Below are 27890 nucleotides of genomic sequence, written 5' to 3'. Positions count from 1 at the left end.
GGATCACCGCCAGCCCCCTCTCTCGGCCACCGTCAAGCTCACCGTGGCCTTCGCCGACAGCATCCTAGACTTCTGGCTGATCTGGGCAATGTCCAGCCTCCAGCTGACCCTGACTCTTCAGACCACACGCTGTACTTGGTGGTGGTTGTAGCCGCAACCTCCTGCGTCTTCCACGTCATTGTTATCGTGCGGCTGGCGCTCAGTCTGAGGCGCTGGCGCGCCTCGAGTCTGCTCCAGGCTTTAAGAGGCGGGCTGGTGGGCGTGTCCGCCTCGCGCTTTGTGGGCGTGGACAGGGTGCGCGCTTTCCCGCAGACATATTCCACGAGGTTTCCCTCCCCGCGGACTCTCGCGGGAATCACGTGATCTCCCCACAGCCTGATGATGCAGACACGCGCCTGAGCCGGGAGTGCAGTGGGAGAAACGACCGTCTTCTGCTGTTAGGTAGTTGGCATTTTCTAAAGATAACTATTCATTAATGAATGTTTATTCAGTATATATTTAGCATTGATAAAGCACACACTAAAAAATTTGTATACGCGTGGCAGACACCAATGACCAACTTGGAGGTCTTCTCTCAGGGCTCCCATCACGACTTCTCTCACGCCTTATTTGTGATAGTGTTTGTATATTATAATATTATAACCACTCTAGTACTTTGTTAGTATCCTGTGTAATTTTTCTAATTAACAAGATATGCCTGCTTTTAATTGGTCTTTTTATTTACCATTGGCCGTGCAACATTTTTTAAAATGTTAATTTTTGAGAGCATGCAAACAGGGGAGGGGCAGAGAACGGGGGGGGGGGGGAACAGAGGATCTGAAGTGGGCTCTGTGCTGACAGCAGCAAGCCAGATGGGGCCTGGAACTCAGAAACTGCTAGATTATGACCTGAGCAAAAGTCCGGGGCCAACTGACTGAGCCACCCAGGTGCCCCTACATAACATTTTTATGTTGAACAGCTGATGCTAGTTTATCCGTTAAAAACACAAATTCTTGGAGCACCTGGGTGGCTCAGTGGGTTAAGTGTTGGTTTCTTGATATCAGCTCAGGTCTTGATCTCAGGGTCCTGAGTTCAGGCCCTATGTTGGGCTCTCTGCTGGCGAAGAGCCTACTTACACACACATTCTTGTAGAGAAATTCACTGTAATTTATAAAAAGCATAAATGAAAATTTTAATAAACTTTTATGGGTAGAGGGGCTTCTAACTACATATGAAATTGCTAATGAATTAATGAAGTGCATTTAATTTCTTTTAACGTGAAGTAATTCTGGTCATTAGTAATGCATACATTTGTACTTTCTCAGGTCTTTTTTTTTAAATTTTTTCACGTTTTTATTTATTTTTGAGACAGGGAGAGACAGAGCATGAACAGGGGAGGGTCAGAGAGAGGGAGACACAGAATCCGAAGCAGGCTCCAGGCTCTGAGGTGTCAGCACAGAGCCCGACGCGGGGCTCGAATTCACGGACCGTGAGATCATGACCTGAGCCGAAGTCGAAAGCTTAACCAACTGAGCCACCCAGGCACCCCTCTCAGGTCTTAAGTCATTACATGGTTTCATACAAGTCTTGAACTTACAAATACACCAAGTTTATTTCCTACATGCTTAAAACTTTCTCAGTGAAATATGCAAACAGGGGCAACTGGCTGGCTTAGTTGGTAGATCATGTGACTCTTGATCTTGAGGTTGTGAGTTTGAGCCCCATGTTGAGTATAGCAATTACTTAAAATCTTAAAAAAATGAAAAAGAAATATGCAAACAGTGTAAGTGTTGTCATGAAGAAAAACTGAAGAGATTGTTTATTTTTTAGACTTATTAGAGATTTTGGGATGGCAGTGTCTGTATGTGTTTCCAGGTGAGGTATTTCTTTAGTTTACCCGTACTGCTGATCTTAATGATGACTTTGTGGAACACGCAGCTAACAAATTGTGTTTTGAGTGCTTTTTTGGTAATGTGGTGAATATGTAGTAATCTCTTTTATATAAGTTTCCTGTAACTTTCACACACGGAAAAAATTTTGGGATAGTGCTCAGATTCTAAGTGTTTCTTGAGAACCTTATGCTTCTAGTATAATGTTGAACCTAAATTGAACACTAATGTATAGTATTCTTAGGAAAACATTGCTGGAATCTGTGAAAAGCCTGGATTTTTTAGTGAATTCCATACAGGAGTAGGGAATCCTAGCATCCTTATTTTTTGTTGTTGTTGTCTGTCTCCTTCCAAAGATACAGTAGTTAATATCTGGACTTACAGAAGAAGTTAGAAGTCTTTTGAGAAAGAAAGGTAATCAAATGGCCCTAAAGTGAGATGTGTTACTGGTAATGAAATTCACATGTCACTTTATATTTTGTGACAACCAAGACAAAAAGAAAAATTGTATGGTTCTGTCTGATTTTTTTTAAAGGAAGTTTTTGAGCTGATCTAAAAATGTAAATTTTGTATTTTAAGTTCCAGGTGAAAATGAGTAGAACTTTCTAAATGATATCGTCAGGATTAGAGGGCAGTGTAACGTCCTGTTTTGTAAAAGCTATCAAAATGTTTATCACAAGGCTGGTTTTCATATGGTGGTCAGTTCAAAATGAAAGACATAACACACAACAGAAATTATTTGGGAAACTAAACTGCTATAGTCCAGTTATGCTGACTTCTGTTCACTCAACCTGATTTAGAGACAAATGATTACAAGTTGGGACAATGAACAATCATGACCTTTAGGCTGTATCTCATATAGCAATGATCTTAACTAATGCTTTCAGTTGAGCTAAATAGGCTCCATTAATTAGTTGTTAAGTGAATGAATGGACAAATGTGTGTGCTCTGGGGATTACTTGCTATCAGTATTCTAAGATATAATATAGAAAAGTAGCAGCTTTGCAATGAGGTAATTCCTAAATTTGTGACCTTTAACAAGTTTTTTAAATCTCTAGCAGCTTCAGCAAAATAGAGATAATGTATAATTTGAAAGATTGTGGTGAGGAGTAGTGATAACATATAAACCATCTTGTTTATAATAGGTAATTAATGGTGGCCATATTTTTACATTGTTGATATAAAAAGGAGTCAAGCTTTCAATATTAGCTTACTTGACATTTTGTGAAAAGTAATGATTTGTGTGCTTCTATGGGTGGTACAATGGGATGACATGTGAATGGAAGTAAAACTATTCTAGAATTTTTATGAAAGCTAATTTAAAAAGCTTAAGTGCTTAGGTGTATTCGTTTGTAAATTTTTTAAAAAACTGAATTATAATTGACATGCAATATTGTATTAGTTTCAGGTGTATGACAGTGATTCAGCATTTTTATATTTTACGAAATGATCACCTTGATATGTCTAGTTATTGTCACTATACAGAGTTATTACAATATTATTGACAATTCTCTATGCTGTATGTTACATTCACCATAGGTGTAGTTACTGTCTGTCACTACACAAAGTTATTACAGTATTACTGACTTCCCAATGTTGTGTATTACATCCCTATGACTTACTTTATAACTGGTTTATACCAATTGATCCCCTTCACCAACGGGGATTAGATGATGAATAGCTTATAAACAGAAATGTATTGCTGACTGTTTTGAAGGCCGGAATTCTGAGATAAGGGTGCCAGGATGGTCAGGTGAGGGCTTCCTTCTAGATCACAGGCTTTTGGCTGTGACCTCACATGACAGAATGGGCAAAGGATCTCCCTAGGCACATTCTTGATTGAGAAACCCCTGTTTGGGGTCATAAAAGATCGGGAACCATTGTTTTGGATGGGACAGTTGTAGGAGTGTTAATTTTTCTCTTTCTGAACCATAGTGAAACCTAACCAAGGGTCCTATGAAATTTCTCCTTTAAAGGCACTTTTTACTTCATTAGGATTGTTAGGATGATTTAACTGGAAAAAGTATCATCAAAACCTGAAAGTTAGAGTCATTTGGTTTTGGCAACATGAGAGTTTAAGCTAACATAACACATTTAATATAAAATGTCAGTCTTAGCTTTAGAATATTTGTTGATAATTTAGGATTGATAATTAGGATATTTGTTGATATTTTTTAGAGAAACTAGGCAGTAGGTTTGGATGCTTCTTTTGTGCTTGTTCCAGTAATGAAATTATGTGAAAGACTTTGTTTTCTTCCTGTGTGTTAAGGAAGGTGGGTTTGCATTCATTTAATCTAATAAGTTAAAGTGTTCAGCTATAACTTAAAAGTTGCAGCTCCACTATTTCATACCACCTGAAGTGGAAATGTAATCTGCCAACAGATATTCTTCCTCCACATCCATTCTAGAAGAGATTTTATGCTGTTTGAAGCAGAAATAGGCTAGGATTCTTGGTGAGACTGTACATCTTGTTGAGACTATGCAACCCATAGATCATTTTATTTTTTTATTTTTTTTCTGGAGATTTAATCTCTGCAGTCTTTTTTTTTTTTTAAACGTTTATTTATTTTTGAGACAGAGAGAGACAGAGCATGAACGGGGGAGGGTCAGAGAGAGAGGGAGACACAGAATCCGAAACAGGCTCCAGGCTCTGAGCGGTCAGCACAGAGCCCGACGCGGGGCTTGAACTCACGGACCACGAGATCATGACCTGAGCTGAAGTCGGACGCTTAACCGACTGAGCCACCCAGGCGCCCCCCCCCCCCCATACATCATTTTAAACTGAGTTAGAAGGCTAATGATAAATGGGCTTTATCACAGTTTTCTTAGTTACACGTGACAGAGTATAGCTGTGATCATGAACAGTTCTGATGAAAATTATATTTTTTCCTTGTGCCATATACCAAGTTAAAAAACACCTCCACATGAAATATGTGTAGTTCTTTGTATATCAGTTATACCTCAATAAAGCTACTTCAAAAAATTTTAAAGCAAACACCTGTGAAGGGTTGTTGATCAAAGAGATGTTGATCAAACAGGTTTACTACTCTCTAGAGTTACACTTAGAGTTCATTTTTAGGAAACCATATCTAATGAAAAGCTATCAATAAAAGAACACACTGTTTAGGATTCTTAAAATGTGACAGGAAAAGATAGCTTATGAAATGTAATTGAAAAATTTTTAATGTTTATGTATTTTCAGAAAGAGAGAGACAGAGAACATAAGCGGGGGTGGGGGAGAGAGAGAGAGAGAGAGAGAGAGAAAGAAAGAAAATGAATCCTAAGCATGATCCATGCTGTCAGTACAGAGCCCGGGCTCAGGGCTCAGACCCACAAACTGTGAGATCATGACCTGAGCTGAAATCAAGAGTCAGACGCTTAACTGACTGAGCCACCCAGGCGCCCTGAAAATATCTTTGCTAGAGTATGAGTTTACTTGATACCAAATGGGAAGAGTTGTGGTTCAGAAAAAATGTGAAGAAATTGTTATCAGATGAACCATAGACTCAATAATTTGTATGTAAAAGAAATCAATATCTCCACAATTTCTCTTAGAGAAGCCATAGAAGGACAAGTATAATTTCTTAGTCCATCTTTAAGTCTCTGAAGCATTCCACACAATGGTTTGTACCCCTTCTAAATATTCAGTAAAAGCCTTCAGTTCACTGATTAGAAAGTAGTCTCTTGGGGAAAAATCATAGCACAAACCACTTATTTTACATGTGCCTTTCCTCTATATCAAACTCCTAATAAGAGCCAACTCTCTGACCTATCTATGCAAAGCTAAGGAACTGGAGATGTGTCAGCATTTTTAAATAGTTGCCTCTGTACATAAGCTTTCAATATTGTGAAACTTCTTAGATGCTTTCTGCATATTTGCAGCTGAAGATCCAGCCAGTTGTTCATCCTGAGACTTCCATACAAAAAAAATTAAAGTAAACTTATTTAATTTTCTAAGTTTATTAATTTATTTCAGAGAAAGAGAGAGAGTGCAAACAGGGGAAGGGGAGAGAGAAAATCCCAAGTAGGCTCTGTGCTGTCAGCGCAGAGCCCGACCCTGGGGCTCCATCTCACAAACTGTGAGATCATGACCTGAGCTGAAATCAAGAATCAGACTCTTAACTGACTGAGCCACCCAGGCGCCCCACAAAAAAAATTTTTTTTTAAAAAAGAGACAACCTAAAAAATAACTTAAGCATGAAGAGCTATAAAAACAAGTCATGGGGCGCCTGGGTGGCTCAGTCGGTTAAGTGTCCGACTTTGGATCAGGTCATGATCTCACAGTTTGTGGGTTTGAGCCCCATGTCAGGCTCTGTGCTGACGGCTCAGAGCCTGGAGCCTGTTTTGGATTCTGTGTCTGCCTCTCTCTCTGCCCCTCCCTTGTTCACACTCTGTCTCTGTCTCAAGAATAAATAAACATTAAAAAAATTAAAAAAAAAAAAACAAGTCACCACTTTGAGCTCATATGCTGGAGTCAGTGAGAATATGAATTCCCAGGAATATTTAATTGCATGAATAAGGCTGTACTACTGCTGCTTTTCAGTCTACAAATTCCAGTGAGAAACATCTTTCTCAACTCTTCAGATCATTGAACTCTGATTACTTCAGGCTGCAGTCCTAAGGCAGAGACTTAGAGTGTTGCTGTGAGTCAGTGTGGAAATAGAGGTTAACAGGGAGATCTGTAAGATTTCTGCTGGGAGACTTTATTCATTGGACCCTTCCAAGGATATAGGACTATGTGTCCAGGACTTGGTTGTTCAGCAGTGGTGGATTAATGTGGTAAAAGAATACTTCACTCTGAGTTAAGAAAGCGGACACTTAATTGTAACAGGATGGACCTGAAACAGATATGCCCATATGCCATGGTTTGTGTCAAATGTTTAGAAATGGTAGTTGAAAATCCTTTAAATGTTTTCTACATTAGATAGTCAAGATGCAAAGTTCAGCAGGAGTGTTACTGAGTTAAATGTCTGAGTTGACCCAGCTTGGGGCAAGATTTGTAATAGAACCTACAGAAGACACTGATGTTGGAAGCAATTTTGCCACCTTAGCAGCAGGACTGTATTTGTCTTTGAAGTAAAAGAGATCAACAGTGGAAACAAATAGGTTGAACCTGCGTTAGAGAAGCCAATAGACTAGGAAAAGCAAAACTCACATGGCTTAGTCCTGACAGCCTTAGATGTCAAAGACAGCCCCAAAGCAGCACTGCTTAGATCTCCACCCTGGTGGTTGATGCAACTGTATCTCCCTACTCATTTTCAGCCAGAATGTATACGGGGTCATCCTTTGAGAAAACATGCTGCCTGAGCCACTTCCATTGGTGAGGATGAGGGCTGCTGATCCATATGAGAGCAGTAAAGTGGAGATCAGGTATATCTTGGCAGCCCAGAGTAACTGTATCCAGTTTCATCTTGATCACAGTTGTGTTGACATGAAAACTTTAAGTTCATTGGGCTGTGATGAGATTTAAAAATGTTCCATGGTTTTGGAAGCAAGGAACAGCGATGGGGAGGACTGGTTGCCTGGTGTAGTTGAGATCAAAATTTTTGGTGATAATGACAGTCCCAGAGCTGATACTTACTTTTATTTCCACAATGATTTCTGAAGATTCCCTACCTTTGACAGTAATCACTTTGTATAAAACACAGGATCCAGGGGTACCTGGCTGGCTTAGTCAGAAGAGCATGTGACTCATGAGTTCAAGTCTGACATGGGCTGTGGAGAGTACTTAAATAAATTAAAAAAAAACTTTAAAACAAAAAAACCCACATGATCCAGATTTGGGAGAAAATAGGGAGGTCACATTTCTGGTATAGATTCAGAATTGAATCTATCACTAGTTCTGTCTTTTATCAGTAATTACTACATGCTTGCAACAGATGGGGCCCTGGACTAGGAGCTGACCCTAGGGTACAATGTTACCTCTTACCTCTCTCTTCCAGCCGAAAGACCACCCCCTACACATTGGTGACATCAACAGCAGGCCAGTTTTCCACCAGGCCACCTAGTGGTCCTTGTGGCCCAAAACAGCCCTCCTGGCACCTTCATTGCCCAAGTCTGCACCTCAGATCCTTTGCTGGGATCCAACAGCAAATATCTCCCTACCCCCTTGTGGCTGGTATGGATACTTAAAGTGAATTTGAGGTAGCACAGAATGCTGGATAGGGGTTGTTCGTTGTAATCAGGTGGATCCAAATAATGTTAGCATAACATTTCACTCAACTTACATTTTACAAACACTTGAAAAATTATGGAATAACATTTACAATTAAAATTCCCTTTTATATATCACTGTCAGTGGTTTGGAAGATTGCAGTCTAAAATGTAACAAAAAAAGGAAAAGGAAATCTTAACCTTGGAAAGTGTATTTAGATAAATTGGGTAATAAGAAAGTTGAAAGAGTGAATTACTGGCAAGTCAAGAGAAATAGAATATTAGTAAGAAGATACATAAAAGTGTGTCTGGTTAGTCATGGTAGGATTCCTTACTGGTGTGGATTCTATTGTTTGTCCAAACTATGTTAACTTTATTACCTCCCTGGTGATCTCTAAAAGGAATTCATATAATCACATAATTTGGCATATTCAACCTGGTTTCTGTTGCTCACCTGAAGAGTTTGCTAAAGCTTGGAAACCAAGAAAAGGCAAGAATCTCAACAAATATGTGCCACTGGCATATCACTTTATCTTGTGTAGTGTTTTCTCTAGCACTGTGTTAGGGGAGGCACCAGAGGCATTCCTGGTGAGCAAAGGGCACTTATTTAATACATGTTGACTCTTTCCTTTACCTTATTTTATTTTAGTTTATTTTTAATGTTTATTTTTGAGGGGGATGGGGCACAGAGAGGGAAATAGAGGATCTGAGGTGGGCTGTGTCCTGACAGCAAAGAGCCTGATGTAGGGCTCCAACTCTCGAACCAGGAGATCATGACCTGAGCCTAAGTCTGACTGAGCCACTCAGGATCCCCCTATCTTATTTTACATTGATTTTTGCATGTGAAATGTGGTAGGAATTCATTGAGGTAGGAGTCAAGGTGACTTTTTTCTTTTTTCTTTTGTTCTTTTGTTGAAAGGATGTTCCATTTCCTATTGAATTACTTTGGTACCCTTGTTGAAAATCATTTGATATAAGTTGGTCTGTTTCTATACTTCCCGTCATGTGCCATGGATCTGTTTGTCCATCTTTTTGCCACAACCACACTGTCTTGATTATTGTCGCTTCATAGTGAGTCTTGAAGTCAGGTTGGTGAATCCTCCCATTTTTTTTTCCTTGTTTTTTTTCCAGCATTGTTCTGACTATTCATAATCTTTTTCTCTTTCCAAATAAAAGTCATCTTCTCAGTATAGAGGGAAAAAGCCTGCAAGGGTTTTGAATGGGAGTGCACTAAATCTATAAATCTTTTGGGAGAGGGGTCATCTTAACAATAATGAGACTTCTAACCTATGAGAGTGGTACTATATTTCCATGTATCTAGATCTTCTTTAACTTCTTTTAGCAGTGTTTTATAGTTTTTAGTGTAGAGGTCTTATGTAATCTTTCATTAAATTATTCCTACATATTTTATAGTTTGGGATGTTACTGTAAAGTATATTTTAATTTCATTTTCTGATTGTTGCTGTTTATTTTTGTATACTGCACCTGGTTTTGAAACACAAGAAGTGCAAGGTACTCTATTCTAATACTGTGTGAGAATATAATGTAAAAGTATATAGTTTAAGTCTAAACCACATCTACATAAATTCAGGCATCCATTCTCTGAAATATATAGATTGGAAGAGCCTATCCCAAAAGAGAGTAAACACTAGTGTCTGCCCCAAGTCTAGCGGTGGTTGGATCATTAATTCATTTATACGACAAATATTTATTAACTGCCTGGTATATGCAAGCCATTGTCCTAGGTGCCAAAGATGCACCAGTGAATAAGGCAGCTATGACTCCTGACTTAATGGGTCTCTTTCTAAGATATGGTCTTTTATAAGTCTGATAAATGCTACCAAGGAGAAAAACAAGGATGCTAAGAGAGGTTATAATGGGGGGGGGGGGGCGCTACCCTAGCCTGAGGGTCAGGGAGGGCTTCTTTCAGGAAGTGATAAATTTAGTGTGAGATGTGAAAGATGAGTAGAAGTTAGCTAGGTGACGAGGAGATGAAAGAAGAAATTGTGTGGCAGAGGAAATAGTGTGTGTAAAGGTCCTTCCAAAAAGATGAGCAAGTGAAAAAGGCTAAGGAAGCTAAAAATGAGGTACAGGCAGAGTCCTGTAAGCCATATTAAAGACTCTGGATTTTATTCTAAGTACTTTTGTACATAGGAGCTTTTGAAAAGTTTTAAACAGGTGACAAGATATGATTTGAATTTTTAAAATATTTCTCTGGCTGTTGTGTGGCAGACTGATTTATGAGGGTTGTAAATGGAAGTAGGGAAAATAGATGGGAGACCATGGCAGTGTTTCTGATAAAAAATGGTGCTGGATTGGATTAAAGGGAAGGCAGTGGCTATAGAAATAAATGGATGGATTGGAGATATACTTAGGAAATAGATTCAAGAAGAGAATAGTGGAATGGTGGAATGTAAGCTCCATAAGGTAGGGACTGTTTTCTCTTTTATATTCTTTAGTGTCTGGAAAGATCATTGCCTGGCTGGTAAATTTACAGTTAAATATTGTTAATTGAAGAAAAACAGTGATTGAAAGAAAGGGGGGATTAAGAATCATTGCCATATTTGTGAATTAAGGAACTGGATGGACAAAGGTACCATTTAGTGAGTTGTGGAAGACTAGAGAAGGGTAGATCACAGAGAAATTAGGATTTGAGTTGTAAACATGTTGTTTAAGATTCTGTGAAACATCCACGTCCAGATATTAAGAAGGTGGTTGGACATATAGTAACCATTATTTTATTTTGATTCCTTCCATTGTGATAGTCCATTCACATGGATAGATCCTCACCAGGCTGAGCTTGATAAGCTTCCTGGTAGCTCTACGCTGGTATGTTTTTGGGTTCATTACAGTGCTACCCCTGTTCTTTATTTTCCTTCCTGATCTCTTTTTCACTGTTAAAGACATCCAGCACCCAGAGAACCTCTTTGTTTAATTCATGCTCACTCTACTTTTCACATTATCTCTGCCCAATTCTTTTCTGCCTCTAGAATTGTTTGGATTATAATTTACCAGGATGTTTTAAATTGTTGTTGCTTAATTTTCTTTCACTTGATTGTATATTTTTCATGCATGTGTTTAAGGCTAGTATTTTTTCACCATATATTATTGGGTTACAAACAGTAAAATTTCAAATAAGGAATATTTGGGATAAGAGATGTGTAGCAACAATAATAAAATTGTTGAATTTTAATATTACAAGTACACTTGGAAGATACACCCACACAAACTTAAACATCCTTTAGGATTCTTAGTAACCATGTTAAAAAGATACTAATTTTTGTTTTGTGACTTTCATCTGGCATGTATTTGCTTCTTCCTCAATGTGTTCACTTTTTCTCCCTAACAAGAATACGAGCTCCTTCATAACAAGGGGTTATTTCTTTTCCATGGTATATATTAAAATTTTTTTTAATGTTTATTTAGTTTTGAGAAAGAGAGGCACAGCATGAGCAGGAAAGGGCAGAGAGAGAGGGAGACACAGACTCTGAAGCCGGCTCCAAGCTCTGAGTTGTCAGCAAAGAGGCATTTGAACCCACCAGCCGAGCCAGGAGATCATGACCTGGGCCGAAGTCGACTCTCAACTGACTGAGCCAGCCAGGCGCCCCTTCATGGTATATTTTTAAGGCCTGGAGCAGTCCTTGACATTATTAAGCTCTAAATGAATATTTCCTGAATAAATTAATGGTAGTTAAGCATTTTAAGTTGCAACTGGCAGTGTTAATGATGGTAGAACTTCTCCCCATAAAGGGATAAATATTTTTCATACTTTGGGGCACCTAGGTGGCTCATTGGGTTAAGCTTCTGACTCTTGATTTTAGCTCAGGGCATGATCTCACAGTTCGTGAGTTCAAGCCCTGCGTTGGGGCTCTGCTGACAGTGTGGAGCCTGCTTGGGATTCCCTTCCTCCCTCTCTCTAACTGTCTCCCTCCCTCTCCCTCCTCTGCCTCCCCGCCTTATGCTCTCACTCTCAAAATAAATAAATAAATTTAAAATATTTTTTCAGGGCTCCTGGGTGGCTCAGTTGGTTAAGCATCCACCTTCAGCTCAGGTCATGATCTCACAGTTTGTGAGTTTGAGCCCCGTGTCTGGCTCTGTGCTGACAGCTTAGAGCCTGGAGCCTGCTTCCGATTCTGTGTCTCCCTCTCTCTCTGCCCCTCCCCCGTTCGCACTTGTTCTCCCTATCAAAAATAAACATTTTTAAAAATTTAAATTTTTTTTCCCTATTTTGATAGAGTGGTAAATTATATGGTTGTATACATTTGCCCAAACTCATTGAACTCAAGATCCTTGGTTTTTCACTATATATAAACAATACTCCAATTTAAAAAGATATAAAAGGGGTACCTGGCTGGCTCAGATGGTAGAGGATGCGACTCTTGACCTCAGTGTTTAAGTTTGATCCCTACATTGAGTATAGAGATTATTTAAAAAATAAAATCTTGGGGCACCTGGGAGACTCAGTCACTTAAGTGTCTGTTGGTTTCAGCTCAGGTCATGATCTCACGTGAGAACTCTTCGTGAGTTCGAGCCCCGCATCAGACTCTGCACTGACAGCACAGAGCCTGCTTGGGAATCTCTGTCTCACTCTCTCTCTGCCTCTTCCCTGCCTGCTGTCTCCCCCTCTCTCAAAAATAAATAAACATTAAAAAATTTTTTTTAATTAAATTTTTTAAAAAAATTAGAGAGATAAAAAAATAAAACATCAGATTCTGCCCACCCACAATTATCTCCAGACTCACCTCTAAGAGGCCAGTAGTGTTAATATCTGATTATGTATACTTCCAAGCATTTTTTTGGTATATGTAAATGTGTGTGCTTTTTTGCACAACAGGGATCATTTTATAGTAAGTATACTGTTCTGCATCTTGCTTTTTCCCAACTAATAATATTTCAGGGGCAGCTTTTCATTTGAGTCCTTATAGTTCTGCCATCTACCTCAATCTTAGTAATTTTATCTTATTTTGTGATGAGAAACACAGTTACATCGTTCAAAAATGAAATGGTTGCATATTAGGTATATATTGTCCTATTCCCATTCCTGTCCTACTCTTCTGCCCCTGTTTCCTCCTGCCCACATACATTTTATTAGTTTCTTAGGTCTCTTTTAAGCATTTCTTTATACAGATAGGGGCAAATCTGGATATATATTTTCCCCACTTTTCTTACAAAACAGATAACACACTGTTCTTTTTCTTGATTTCGTTACTCTACAATGTATCCTTTAAAAGTCTTTCCATATTAATACATAAGGAAAGTTTTTCTTTTAAACAGATGCTTGGTATTCCACTGTGCTATTTATCAGTCTCCTGATAGATAAATTCATTCTTGGGATGTTTTCAGTCTCTGAATATTACAAATAACTGCAGTGAATAGTCTTGTACTGACATTATTTTGTGCATGTGCAGTATATATGTGGGATGAATTCCCAGAAGTGGAATTGCTGGGTCAAAGAGTAAATAGGTTTGTAATTTTGATAGATGCCTTCACAGCAAGTTTTCTTTTTAACTATTTTGAAATAATTTCAAATTTACAAAAGGGTTTCAAGAATTGCACAAAGAACTATATACCCTTTATCCAGACTTAGCTATTGTTAATTTATATTTTGCTACATTTCCTTTATTCTTTTTTTTCATTCTCTTTATCATTCTCATATGTGTGTGTGTTTATACACATACATACATATGGTTTAAATAATACCAGTCTTACATAAACAGTTCAAATTTCAGTTACCATGGCATTTTCTCTGAGTAATTGCTTAAAGCAATAATGTCACTGTTAGCCCTTTAGTCCACAGACTGCTTTGCATATGACAGATATGCACCATGATATGTAACCAATCACCTAGCAGCTTTCAGTCTGTCAGAGATTGGTTACTGTTATTTAGTTTATGCACAGACAGCAAAGCATGTAGTTATGTTGCCTTCTTGTCTCCCAGAGATAAACCCACATGACATTTTACAAAAATGTGTAGAGGGAGTTGACCACCTAAATTAAAGTGCAGCAAATAAACGAAAGTGATAATGCAGTCAGTGAAATTCAAATTGAATAAAAATGGAATTATAGGGGCTTCTGGCTGGCTTGGTCATTAAAACATGTGACTCTTGATTTTGGGGTTGTAAGTTCAAGCCCTATGTTGGGTGTACAGATTACTTAAGATCTTTAAGGAGCACCTGGGTGGCTCAGTCTGTTGAGCATCCAACGTTTGATTTCTGCATGGGTCAAGATCTCATGGTTTATGGGATAGAGCCCCACATTGGGCTCCTTGCTGACAGCATGGAATTTACTTGTGATTCTCTCTCTCTTCTCTCTCTACTCCTTCCCCATTTGCATGTGCTCTCCCTCTCTTTCTCTCTCTCTCTCTCAAAATAAATAAACTTAAAAAAAATAAAATCTTAGAAAATGGAATTATAGAATAAATAGCTGACACTGGAAATGTCGACACTCCTACCTTCAAGAGTCTCTAGACATATAGCCTAAGGAGCTTTGTGAATGTGAACTTACTGGCATAAGTCAGGAAAGTGGTTGTGACAAAAAGGATGAAAATGTCCAGAAAAAAATGACACCAGCAAAAAAAAACACTTCACATTAGAGGAACTCTTGGAGATATTTCATGACCTTGAAAGCTCCAAGGATACATAAAATACTGAAAGTTGATCCAAACTTACGAAAAAGCTTGACAATTTTCCAAGGCATAGAAAAGATGTTTACTCTGTATTATAAATTATAGGATGAGAAAAAGCCAACCCTGTAATTCTCAGCTGTTCTTAATGTCTCAGATTATAATGTATTAAATAAATATTAGTTTCACTCTTTTTTTACTTCCCTGTAGGAGTTTTTAATGTTTTCAAAAACTTTTTTAAAGGTCACGGAACAATTCTAATTTCCTCTATTGATTGTTAAGATTACTTTGCAGTGTCAGTTTGAGTGGTTATTTTTTACAGTCCTGCACAACTGCAAAGTAAGGAATGCCTATATATACTTTTTCACATTTTGTCTTAAAACAATTTTTTAAGTTTATTTTATTTTGAGACAGCACATGAGCAGGGGAGGGGCAGAGAGAGAGAATCCCCAGCAGGTCTTACACTGTCAACATGGAGACCAATGCTGGGTTTAAACCCACAAACCAGTGAGATCATAACCTGAGCTGATGCCGAGAGTCAGACGCTTAACCAACTGAGCTACCCAGGTGCCCCTAAAACAATTTTTAATCAGTTTTACTGTGGCGTAATTTGTATTTACTGTGGTGTAATTTATATATAAAATGTACCTTTAAAAATTATACAGCTCATTGAATTTTAACAGATGTTTACACCTGTGTAACCATTTATACAGTCAAATTATACAATACTTCTATAACCTCCAAAAGCTTTCTCATGCCCCTTCACAATCATTTACCCACATCACTGGATCTAGGCAACCACTGATCTGCTTCCTGTCACCATAAATTAGTTTTGTCTCTTCCAGAATTTCTTCTAAACAGAATCCTACAACATGTACTTTTTTGTGTCTGCTTTTTTTTCTACATGTTTTTGAAATTCCTTCACACTGTTGTGTGTTCATTAGCTTGTTTCTTTAATTGCTGATTGATAATGCATTGTATAGATACATCACAATTTGTTTATACAGTCACCTGTTAATGGACATTTGAGTTCCCAGTTTGGTGTTATTCTTTAAAAAAAAAATTATGTTAATTTATCTTTGAGAGAGAGATAGAGCATGAGCATAGGAGGGGCAAGACAGAGAGAGACAAAGAATATGATGTAAGCTCCAGGCTCTGAGCCATCAGCATAGAGCCCAGTGCGAAGCTCAAACGCGCATACCGTAAGACCATGACAGGAGCCGAAGTCCGATGGTTAACTGATTGAGCCAGCCAGGCACCCCTGATGTTATTCTTAATTAAGATGATGTGGACATTTATGTAAAAATTTTTGTGGGCATATTTTTAGTTTCTCAGGTAAATGCCTAAAAGTACAATTGCTGGATGATACAACATGGGAAATCTATATTTAGCTTTATAAGAAGCTACAAAACTATTTTTCAAAGAGGTCGTACTTTACATTCTCATCGGCATTGTATGACAGCTCTACTTACTCCATGTTCTCACCAATGCTTCCTGTTAAACCTTTTAATTTTAGCCATTCTAGTGGGTATGCTTTACTATCTCATTATGTATTTTTTTTTAACTAAAAGTGTTTTGTTTTTTTTTTTAATTTTTAGAGGGTAGTGGGGTAGAGAAAGAGAGAGAGAAAGAGAGATAGAGAATCTCAGGCAGGCTCCATGCTCAGTGTAGAGCCTGACATGGGGCTTGATTTTACAACCCTGGGATCATGACTGAACCAATATTAAGAGTCAGACACTTAACTGATTGAGCCACCCCGGCACCCCTGTATATGTTCATTTTATTATTTTTGTAATTTTTTTAATGTTTATTTTGAGAGAAAGAGCGAGAGAGTGCGATCAGGGGAGGGGCAGAGAGAGAGAGAGAGAGAGAGAGAGAGGAAGAGAATCTCAAGCAGGCTCTGCACCATCAGTGCAGAGCCCAGCATGGGCCTTGAACTCACGAACTGTGAGATCATGACCTGAGCCAAAATCAAGAGTCAGACGCTTAACTGACTGAGCCACCCAGGCGCCACTATATGTTTATTTTAGAATAAACTTGTCAGTAGTACAAAAAACATCTAGTTCATATTTTGAGGAATTGTGTTAAACCTAGAGATCAAAGTGGAGGTAGGGAGGAGTTGATATCTTTAGTATGTTGAGTCTTCTGAACCATGAATATTAGGTTGGTCTCCCCATTAGGTTAAATATTCTTTTATTTCTTTCATCAGCATTTTTAAAGTTTCATTCTGTAAGTTCTATGCATATTTTGTTAGTTATACCTAAGAATTTCATTTTTTGAATAATTGGAAATTATATTGAGTTTTTTTTAATTTTATTTTTTATTTTTTAAAAATTTACATCCAAATTAGTTAGCATATAGTGCAACAATGATTTCAGGAGTAGGTTCCTTAGTGCCCCTTGCCCATTTAGCCCATCCCCACTCCCACAACCCCTCCAGTCTCAGTTCTCCATATTTATGAGTCTCTTCTGTTTTGTCCCCCTCCCTGTTTTTATATTATTTTTGTTTCCCTTCCCTTAGGTTCATCTGTTTTGTCTCTTAAAGTCCTCATATGAATGAAGTCATATGATTTATGTCTTTCTCTGACTAATTTCACTTAGCATAATACCCTCCAGTTCCATTCATGTAGTTGCAAATGGCAAGATTTCATTCTCTTTGATTGCCGAGCAATAGTCCTTTGTATATATATGTACCACGTTTTCTTTATCCATTCATCTATCGATGGACATTTGGGCTCTTTCCATACTTCGGCTATTGTTGATAGTGCTGTTATAAACATGGGGGTGTATGTGTCCCTTTGAAACAGAACAGCTGTATCCCATGGATAAATGCCTAATAGTGCAATTGCTGGGTTGTAGGGTAGTTCTATTTTTAGTTTTTTGAGGAACCTCCATACTGTTTTCCAGAGTGGCTGCACCAGCTTGCATTCCCATGTATTGAATTTTTAATTTCAATTTCTACACGTTCAATCATAGTATTTAGAAGTAGATTTTGATATGTTGACCTTGTATCCTATGACCTTACTGAAGTCACTTAGTAGTTCTGGGAGTTTTTTAATAATAGATTCTTTGGGATTTTCTTTGTATACAATGTGTCATCTGCAATAGGGATATTATTATTTCTTCCTTTTAATCTGTATGTCTTTTCTTTGTATTTTCTTGCCTTACTGCAACTGGATGGAACTTCTAGTATTATATTGACTAAGAATAGTGAGGGGCGCCTGGGTGGCTCAGTTGGTTAAGTGTCAGACTTCGGCTCAGGTCATGATCTCACAGTTTGTGGGTTTGAGCCCTGCATTGGGCTCTGTGCTGAATGCTTGCTCAGAGCCTGGAGCCTGCTTCAGATTCTGTGTCTCCTCTCTCTGCCCCTCCTCTGCTTGTGCTCTGTCTCTCAGAAATAAATAAATGTAAAAAAAAATTAATAATAGTGAGAGTAGGCATCTTTGCTTTGTTCTTGATATAAGGGGGGGAATTTAATCTTTCACTCTTAAGTATCATGTTTACTGTAGGTTTGTGTGGATTCTTTCTATTAAGCTGAGGAAGATCTCTGTTCCTAGTTTTCTGAGTTTTTAAAAAAATAATGAATAGATGTTGAATTTTTTTCATCCTTTTTCTGTACCATTGTATATGATTGCATAATTTTTCTTCTTTAGCTTGTTGATAGGGTGAATAATATTAATTATTTTTCAAATAGTGAATAGTCTTGCATCCCTGGAATAAGCTCCACTTGGTTATGGTATATACTTCTTTTTACATGTTGCTGAATTCCATTTAGTAATATTTTCTTCAGGATTTTGTATTTATATTTATGTGGGATATTGATTTGTAGTTTTTTTGTGTGCTGCCTTTGTCTAGCTTTGACAGCAGCAAAATTGGCTTCATAAAATGAATTAGAAAGGGTCTTCTCCTCTTCTATTTTCTGAAATAGATTGTGTAGAATTGGTGTTAGCTTTTCTTTAAAAATTTGAAAGAATTCTCCAGTGAAACCATCTGGACCTGGAGATTTCTTTTGGGGAATTTTTAAACTGTGTATTCAATTTGTCTGCTAGCTATAGGACTATTTAGATTATCCATTTCATATTGGGTGAGTATTCTAGTGACTTTTGTTTTTAGCATTTTGTTTGTAGCAATTGGTCCATTTTATTTAAATTGTTGAGTTTAGGAGTGTCTGAGTGGCTCAGTCAGTTAAGCATCTGACTCTTGATTTTGGTTCAGATTGTGATCCCAGGGTTGTGGGATCGAGCCCTATGTCAGGCTGCATGAGCATGAATCCTGCCAGGGATATTCTCTCTCTCTCTGTCTCTCTCTGCCTCTTTCATAAATAAATAAATAGATAAATGAAAAATAAGTTGTTGCATTTACATGCATACAGTTCATAATATTGCCTTATATTCCTTTTACATGCATACAGTTGTTCATAATATTCCCTTATATTCCTTTTAATGTCTGTGGGGTCTGTAGTGATACTCTGTTTCACTGTAGATATAGGATTGTCCATATTGTTAGAGTTTGTCAGTTTATTGATTTACTAATTTTATTAGTTTTCAAAGCACTAGCTTTTAGTGACACTGATTTTTTTCTATTTTTCTTTTTAGTTTTACTGATTTATATATATCTTTTTAAATAATTAAATTGAGGTATAATTTATGTATAATGAACTTAACCCATTTTCAGGTAGAGTTAGACAAGTTTTAATAAATTTATTCAGTTGTGCAACCATCCCCACTATCCAGTTTTAAAACATTTTCTTCATCCCAAAGATTTCCTTGGTGTCTGTTTACAGTCAGTTTCCATCCGCAGCCCCAGGCAACCATTGGCCAGTTTTCAGTCTCTATAGTTTTTTTCTTTTGTAGAAATTTCACATAAATATAGACAATATGTAGTTTTTATGTTGGCTTCTTTCACTTGGCACAGTGTTGCTGACATTCATCCATGTAGCATGTATCAGCCCTTAATTGCTTTTACTGTTGAATAGTATTTTGTTGTATGGCTACACCATATTTTGTTTATATAGGTGTCCATTGATAGACATTTGATTTTCTTCCAGTTTTTGACTATTATGAAAAACGATGAACATTTGCTGCAAGTATTTGTATGAATATATCTTTTAATTTCTCCTAGGTGTATATCTAGGAGTTCAATTTCATTGATATATGGCCTTGTATTTATTAAAATTTCTTTGCTTCTGCTTGCTTTTGCAAAGCAAAAATTTTGCAAAAATTTTTTATTTTGCTCCTTTTTTCTAGTTTCTTGAGGTAGGAACATAGTTTATTGATTTGAAAACTTTTATCTTTAGTGCTATACATTTCCCTGTCAGAACTGCTTTAGTTGTATCCCACAAATTTTGATAAGCGTATTTTCATTTTTGTTCAGTTCAGTATATTGTTAAATTTCCTTCATGACTTGTTGACCCATGGATTACTTAGAACTGTGTTGTTTTATTTCCAAGTGTTTGGAGATTTTCCTGCTTTCTGTTACTGATTTTCAGTTTAATTCCAGTTTAATTCCATACATATTCTCACGGGATCTCAAAAGGACATAAGGTAGGATCACAGTTTCTTGGAATTCTTTGTAAGTCTGGCTTGGTTTTGTGGACATAGTTTTCCGGGTTCAGGCTCAGCATCTTTACCTTCATTTTGGCTGCTAGGTGTCCTAGATTCCCCGAGCCTTTCCTACAAGTTTGGGTTACCCCTGCCTTCTAAATAATCAATTTTTTAAAGTTTATTTATTTATTTTGAGAGAGAGAAAACATGTGGAAAGGGCAGAGAGAGAGGCAGAGAGAGAGAATCCCAAGCAGACTTTGCAGTGTCAACACAGAGCCCAGTGTGGGGCTTGAACTCATGAACTGTGAGGTCATGACCTGAGCCAAAATCAAGAGTTGGACATTTAACTGACTGAGCCACCCAGGAGCCCCTATAATCAATTATTTTTTAAAGAAACGAGAAAGTGAGAAGAAAAGTTTTTCATATGTAATGTACATTTTTATCTTTGTGTCACTTATTTTTTTTACGTAGTCCAAATTTCCATCAGGTGTCAGTTTCCTTCCGACTGAAGAACTTTTTTTAATGTTTCTTGTAACTTTCAGAATAAATCTTCTGGTTACATATTTTCTTGTTTGTTGTTTATCTGAAAAAGATCTTTCTTTCACCTTCATTTTTGAAAGATACTTTTGCTGGATATAGAATTCTAGACTGACAGTTTTCTTTGTTTTAGTTTCTAATAAGAAGTCTACAGTCATTTTTGTTGCTTTGTTTTTACTGTTTTTTCCCCCCACTGGCTGCTTCTAAATTTTTCTTTTTATTTATGATTTTCAGAAATTTGATAATGATGACCTTAGTGTATTTTTCTTGGTGTTTTATCCTTCTTGGGACTCATTGAGCTTCTTGAGTCTGTCAATGTATAGTTTTCTTTAAATTTAGAAAGTTTTGGGCTGTATTCAAATATTATTACACACACATACACAATTATGAAACTTCAATTTTACTTGTGTTAGACCAATTGACATTTTCCCACAGGTTGCTGAAGCTGTGTTTCTATTTTTTCAGTATTTTCAGTTTGTTTTGCCATGTTTCCAAGTTCATTGATCTTCTTTATGTCTAGGCTGCTGTTAATCCCATCTAGTAAAGTTTTCATTTCATATACAGTATTTTTCACTTCCAGAAATTTCATTTCATTTTTTCATTTCTCTCCATTTTTCTCAGTAGCTTCATGTTTTCCTTTAAATCCTTGAGACCATTTACAGTAGCTTTTTAAATTCATTGTCTGCTAATTTAATTACTTTTGTCATTTCTAGTGATGATTTTCTTCCTGGTTTTAAGTCACAATTTGCTGATTGTTTGCATACCTAGTAATGTTTTTATTGGATGGCAGACTTTGTAAATGTTACATTGTTGAGTGTTTGTGTTTTGTTGTTTTTCTTTAAAAAGTATTGAAATGTGGTGTGCCTGGGTGACTCAGTTGGTTAAGCATCCAACTTTTGGTTTTAGCTCAAATCATGATCTTATGGTTCATGCGGTCAAGCCCTGAGTTGGAATCCACGATGACAGCATGGAGCCTGCTTGGGATACTCTCTCTTCCTCTTTCTCTATCCCTCCCCTGCTTGTGCACTTATGCGCACTCTCTTCTCTCTCAAAATAAATAAAGAAACAAACTTAAAAAAATAAAATGCTACTTGAAAAAAGTATTGAAATTTGTTTTTTGGAAGGCAGTTAAGTTATTTGCAGATCTGGTTGATCTTTCCAAGGCTTGTTATAAAATTTTGTTAGAAAAGATTTATAGAAACCTTTGCATTGGGCTAATTAGCCCTACTACTAAGTCGCGATCTTTTTTGGAGGGTTGTCAAGATTTTTATATTCTGGATGAACGGAATCCAAATATTTCCCATCCCTATGTGAGCTCCAGAAAAATTTCAGCTAATAGGTCTCTTGTTCTTTGCTCAGCTTCAGGATAATTGTCATTCTGTACACACTCAGATTATAGTTCATCCAAAGACTCACCGGATCCTTATCCGGACTTCTGGAGTTCTTTACATAGCTCTGTTCTCTGTTCCACAGTTTTTAGCTTCCTCAGTCTTCCTAAATGCTAATTTTTATTCCTCAGCTCAGCAAGATAACTATATTATTCTTGGATTTCCCCTTTTTTGCCCCATGGTCTGAAAATTGCCTCCAGGAAAAACATGAGAGATCCTAGGACTCAACTTATTTGTTTCCTTTCTCTTAGTCTTCCACTCCTTTTAAGCCAATGTCTGAAAGCATTTTTCCACATATTTTCATCAGTGTTTAAGTTGTTTATAATGATATGGCTAGTTTCACATGATCAGAAACAAAAATTTTCACTTTGGTTTTTGTACTGACATGGTATATCCTGTAAATCATTCTATATGAATGTATAGAGGTCATTTTTTATAGTTTTCTAAAACTCCATTATATGTGTACATATCATAGTATGTTCAACCAATCTCTAGTATGCAATTTAGGTAGTTTCTAATCTTTTTGCATTTACAAATTATTTAAAAATAATGCTGTAATGAATAATCTGGTGCATATGTATTTTAAGAATTTTTGAAGTGTATATTCAGGGTAAATTCCTAAAAGTGTGATTACTGGGCCATAGGGTAAATGCATATGTAGGTTTGTTAGATATAACTGTTTTCCTCCATATAGGTTGTACTCTTTTGCTTTCCTACCAGTAGATGAGAATGCTTATTTTCCCACAACCTCCACAACAGAATATGTCATCAAGATTTTTAATTTTTGCCAATCTGATCATTTAAAAAATCTCAGAGTAGTTTTGATTAGAGTTTCTTTCATTCTGATTGAATTTAAGGATCTTTTCACATTTTTACAAAAGTTTTATTTATTTTTGAGAGAGGGAGAGGGAGTGGGTTTTGAGAGGGAGGGGCAGAGAGAGAGGGAGACAGAGAATCCCAAGCAGACTTCACACTGTCAGCACAGAGCCTGACGCAGGGCTCAAACTCATGAACTGTGAGATCATGACCTGACTTGAAACCAAGAGTCGGATGCCCAACCCACTGAGCCACCCACATGCCCCTTTTTACATGTTTAAGAGCCTGTTTATCTCTTTTAAAAATTGTTCATGTCTTATGTTCATTTTTCTGTATGATTTTTTAGTGTCTTGTCCTAAAATTTTAAAGTTATTTATATATTTAGAGATATTAATCTTTTGCCCAAGATATAAGTTACAAATATTTTTTCCCAGTATGTAATTTGCCTTTCAGTTTTGTCTAGGGTATTTTTTGCATTGCAGTCTTTTTTCCTTTTTATTTTTATGTAATGAAAGTAATTAGTCTTTTCTTATATTGCATTTAGGTTTTGAGTCATAGTTAGAAACCCTTGCCCCACACTGAGGTTATAGAAAATTCATCCATTTTCTTCTAATACTCGTATGATTTTTTGGTTTTTACATTTAGATTCCTGATCTGTATGGGTTTTATTCTTGTGTGTGCTGAGTAATGGATCTAATTTTTATTTTTTTTTCAAACGGCTGTCCAGTTGTCTCAGTACTGTTTATTAAACACCTTCATCTTTGGGGCGCCTGGGTGGCTTAATCCATTGGGCATCTGACTTCAGCTCGTGTCATGATCTCACCGTTCGTGAGTTTGAGCCTCGCATTGGGCTCTGTGCTGACAGCTCGGAGACTGGAACCTGCTTTGGATTCTGTGTCTCCTACTCTGTCCCTTCCCTGCTCACATTCTCTCTCTCTTTCAAAAATAAGTGTTTTAAAAAAAACCTTCATCTTTGTCTCAGTATTTTGAGATAGTATCTTTATTGTATACTAAACTTCTGTATTGATAGAAGGCTTAAAGATCAGAAAGCCACACTTCTTTCGCACTCAGAGTTAATATATTTTGAAGCAAATTACTTCATTTAGAAAAAAAACAGCTCAATCACACAAGGCTACCCATTTGGTGAGAACTGATAATAATTTAGGTAAAAATGTAATAGTGTGCTGGGGAAAAATTGAACAGATTCTCTCTAAGGAGAATTTAGGCGTCTTGGAAGATTTTCAAGTGGGCTGTTGATAATTTTTACGGGTAGTTTCCTGGCACATTTGAGTTTATGATCTATTAAACAATAAGAGTACTAATGCAATCAAGACTAGAAGAGAATAGCACTCAAATGGGAAAAGAGGTAAATCTTTTTTTCTTAAACTTTTGATCTCAAAAATCACTGATTATCATTGTAGTTTTAAAATACTTTGGCAAGATAATTTCTTCTTGTCTGAGGGGAGATAGAATGGAGGTTTTATAAAACTTAAGATTTATAGATCTTTTTCAAATCAAAGTATGCAGAATATTTTTTCACATAAACTTGAGATAAATATTAAGGCTAAACTCTTCAGCTTATTCACCAAATCCTTGAATCACCCACCTGTCTAAATTATGATACATGTTTGATTAACCTATCGGTTATCTGTTTTTATACCAGTTCTCTTCACATGCTCCCTTAATTTGACTTTTGACCTTTGACCTCAGAATGTTCTTCAAATAGTCAAATTACATTAAATTGAAAGATTACTAGATGATATTTAGAATTTTAAGGGGGTAATACATTTTTTAGCAGTTTCATAGCAAGATTTTCTGATATTACTGATCCTCTGAGAATGAATAATATTAGGTAGTTACCCAGTATTTAAAAATGATATTAGGACATATTTATGGAGACCTTCCTCTGTGCCAGGCAAGGGCAGTTTCATGAGTGTGTAATCTGTGCGATCACATGGGTCCCCTTTTTAGGAGGGCCCTGCATTTGGGCTAATTCTCTACTCTTACCATCTTGCCATTCTTAAGTTTTAAATAAGGAAGCTCCCATTTTCATTTTTCATTGGCCTTAAAAATTAAGTAGCCAATCATAATGATATTTAAGGTATTTGACTCAGGTAGTGGCAGTAGAAAGGGAAAGTAATTTAATAGATTCAGAATACATTTTGGAGGTAGTAAACATTGGCATGTACTGGTAATTAATGTGGGAATGTAGAAAAAGATGTTAAGAATGACTTGGGAATTTTTTTTTTAAAGATCTTATTTTCAAGTAATCTCTGCACCCAACATGGGCTGAAGCTCACACCTCCGAGATCAAGAATTGCATGCTCTACACACCCAGGTGCCCTGACTTGGGAATTTTTGAGTCAGTGGTTGCCTGAGGCTGGGAGTAGGAGCAAGAATTGATAGCAGACAGGATTAGGGCCTTTGGGGGTGATGGGAATATACTAAAACTGGATTGTGATGTTGGTTGCATAACTATAAATTACTGAAAATCATTGTCTAGATGATCTAGATGTCTAGATGAACGCTATGGTAAATATAAAGCTGTTAAAATATTAACAGATTGAGATGCCTGTGGTAATGTCAAGGAGTGCTGTTATTATTCCCATTTTACAGATAAACAAACTGAAAGAGAAGTGAAAAATAAGAGCTTCATGGTTATATAGTTACTAAGTGTAATATCCAGTATTGGAACTCAAGTCTTTTTGACACTAAGGCTTCACTCTTGACAACTATAACATAATCACTTTCTATTTTAAAATTATTTTTGTTGTATCTCACTGATCAGAGGCTCTCTTGAAATTATAGGACAGAAAGGAAAGAGGAAAGAGACTGGAAAATTGTGTTGACCCTTTAACACTGGTGCTTTCATTTCCCCCTTAATATAGGTGGCACAGCAAGGCATCCTGTGTGTTTTTTTTTTTTTTTCTTGCGTGAGTTGTATTACCACACCTTATTTGGCTCTTTAGCAAGTTATTCAAGTCATTAGGTTACCAAATAGTTTCATTAGACCCATTGGTAGCTTGAAAGAGTGACTGTATCTTCCAAAAATGCTTACTTCTAGGGAAAGTGGATGCATATAATTGACCATATATAATCCTTGGTGCATTTCATGATTAGTAGGCCATTGGCATGAAGATTGCTATATATATTTTTTAATGTTTAATTTTGAGACAGAGAGAGACAGAGCATGAATGGGGGAGGGTCAGAGAGAGAGGGAGACACAGAATCTGAAGCAGGCTCCAGGCTCTGAGCTGTCAGCACAGAGCCCGACACAGGGCTTGAACTCACGGAACATGAGATCATGACCTGAGCTGGAGTCGGACGCTTAACCGACTGAGCCACCCAGGTGCCCCGAAGATTGCTATATTAATAAGCATTAAATGTAGAGAGATTTGGTCAAAAGGTACAAACTTTCACTTAAAGATGAATATGTTCTAGGACTCTAGTATACAGAAAGGTGACTCTAGTTAACAGTACTGTAGTATATTCTTGAAATTTGCTGACAGAGGATATCTTAATCATTCTCACCACATATGTGGACACACACATGTACAACGGTAACAAACTGGGGTAATGGATATGTTAACTATATTGTGCTAATTATTTCACAACATAGTAAATTATCACGTTTACACCTTAAACTTATGCAATTATATTCATCAATTATACTTTAATAAAGCGGGGGGGGGGCGGAGGGGGAAGCATTTAAGTGTCTACTGTGCTAGGTGCCAGGGATATAAATGATCATCAAAACAGGCATAGTCTCTGACCTCCTACAGCTTCTTCTGTAGTGGAAGAAGCAGACATTATACTTAAACAAAACATAATTCTAAAATATTAAATTGTGCTAGACTCAACAAAGGAAATATAAGGTGCTCTTAGAGCACATAACAAAGAATCCTGGTTTTAACTGGGGTCTAATGGAAGACCTCTATCGTGAAATAACATTTAAAGTGAGTCCTGAAAGAGTCGTAGAAACTAGCGAAGCAAAGGGAGGGAAGGGTAAGCAGCTTTCCTAAGAGAGGAATAGTCTTTCTAAAAGCCTTGGGGCACAAAAAAGCTTGGCTGATGACTATATTATATAATGGAGTATTTAGAGAAGGAGAAGGCATGAGAATTTGGATACTGTGCAAAGGATTTGGAATTTTATTTCAAGAGTAGTGAGATGCTACTGAGGAGTTTTCAGCTGGATAATTGTATCATCTAATTAAAATTGTAAGAAGATCTTTTGGCCACTGTGGAGCATGGATCCAAGAGGATTCTGCTGGCTTCTGAAGAAATCTTAAGAATTAACTATGGGCCTTATTATAAATGGGAAAACCATTTCAACTTTTAAAAACCAGTTTTCAAAAGCCATGTTGTAATTAAGTGATTGTGAATGAGAAAAATGATTGGTAAATCAGTCTATCTCTGAAGAAACTGCAAATCAGTGTTTCTCAAACCCTAAGGCACATTCAAATCACACAGGTATTTTGTTAAATTATAATTTAGTCAAGCTAGAGAATTTCTGCGTTTCCGCATTTCTAACAAGCTCCTAGGTGATGCCTATGCCATTGGTTCTTGGCTTATACTTGAGTAGCAAGTGACTAGGCCATATTCTGTCTTCTAAATATATTCTATGGAATATATTCTGTCTTTGAATGCCTGTCAACCTTATTAGTGGTCTGGTCTGTTGTCAAACTATTTAAAACTAAGGGTTTTTTTTTTTAATTTTTTTTAATGTTTATTTATTTTTGAGAAAGAGAGAGACAGAGCATGAACAGGGGAGGGTCAGAGAGAGGGAGACACAGAATCCGAAACAGGCTCCAGGCTCTGAGCTGTCAGCACAGAGCCTGACATGGGGCTCGAACTCACGGACCGTGAGACCATGACCTGAGCTGAAGTCGGATGCTTATTGGATGCTTAACCGACCAAGCCACCCAGGCGCCCCTAAAACTAAGGGTTTTAAGAGAGAAAGTTTT

General features: G+C 37.1%; 1 protein-coding gene across 20 annotated transcripts in view; it reads left to right on the top strand.

The window, feature by feature from the left end:
* Positions 1-27890, top strand: part of LOC109252202 (protocadherin gamma-C4) — a 175000-nt gene that overhangs the window by 111864 nt on the left and 35246 nt on the right. The window lies entirely within an intron of this gene.

This window comes from Panthera pardus, unplaced genomic scaffold (genome assembly GCF_024362965.1).
Source record: "Panthera pardus isolate Hobbes unplaced genomic scaffold, ASM2436296v1 HiC_scaffold_2, whole genome shotgun sequence".
Classification (NCBI taxonomy): domain Eukaryota; kingdom Metazoa; phylum Chordata; class Mammalia; order Carnivora; family Felidae; genus Panthera; species Panthera pardus.
The sequence above is the reverse complement of the archived record's forward strand: the minus strand, read 5'-3'. Positions and strand labels throughout refer to the sequence as shown.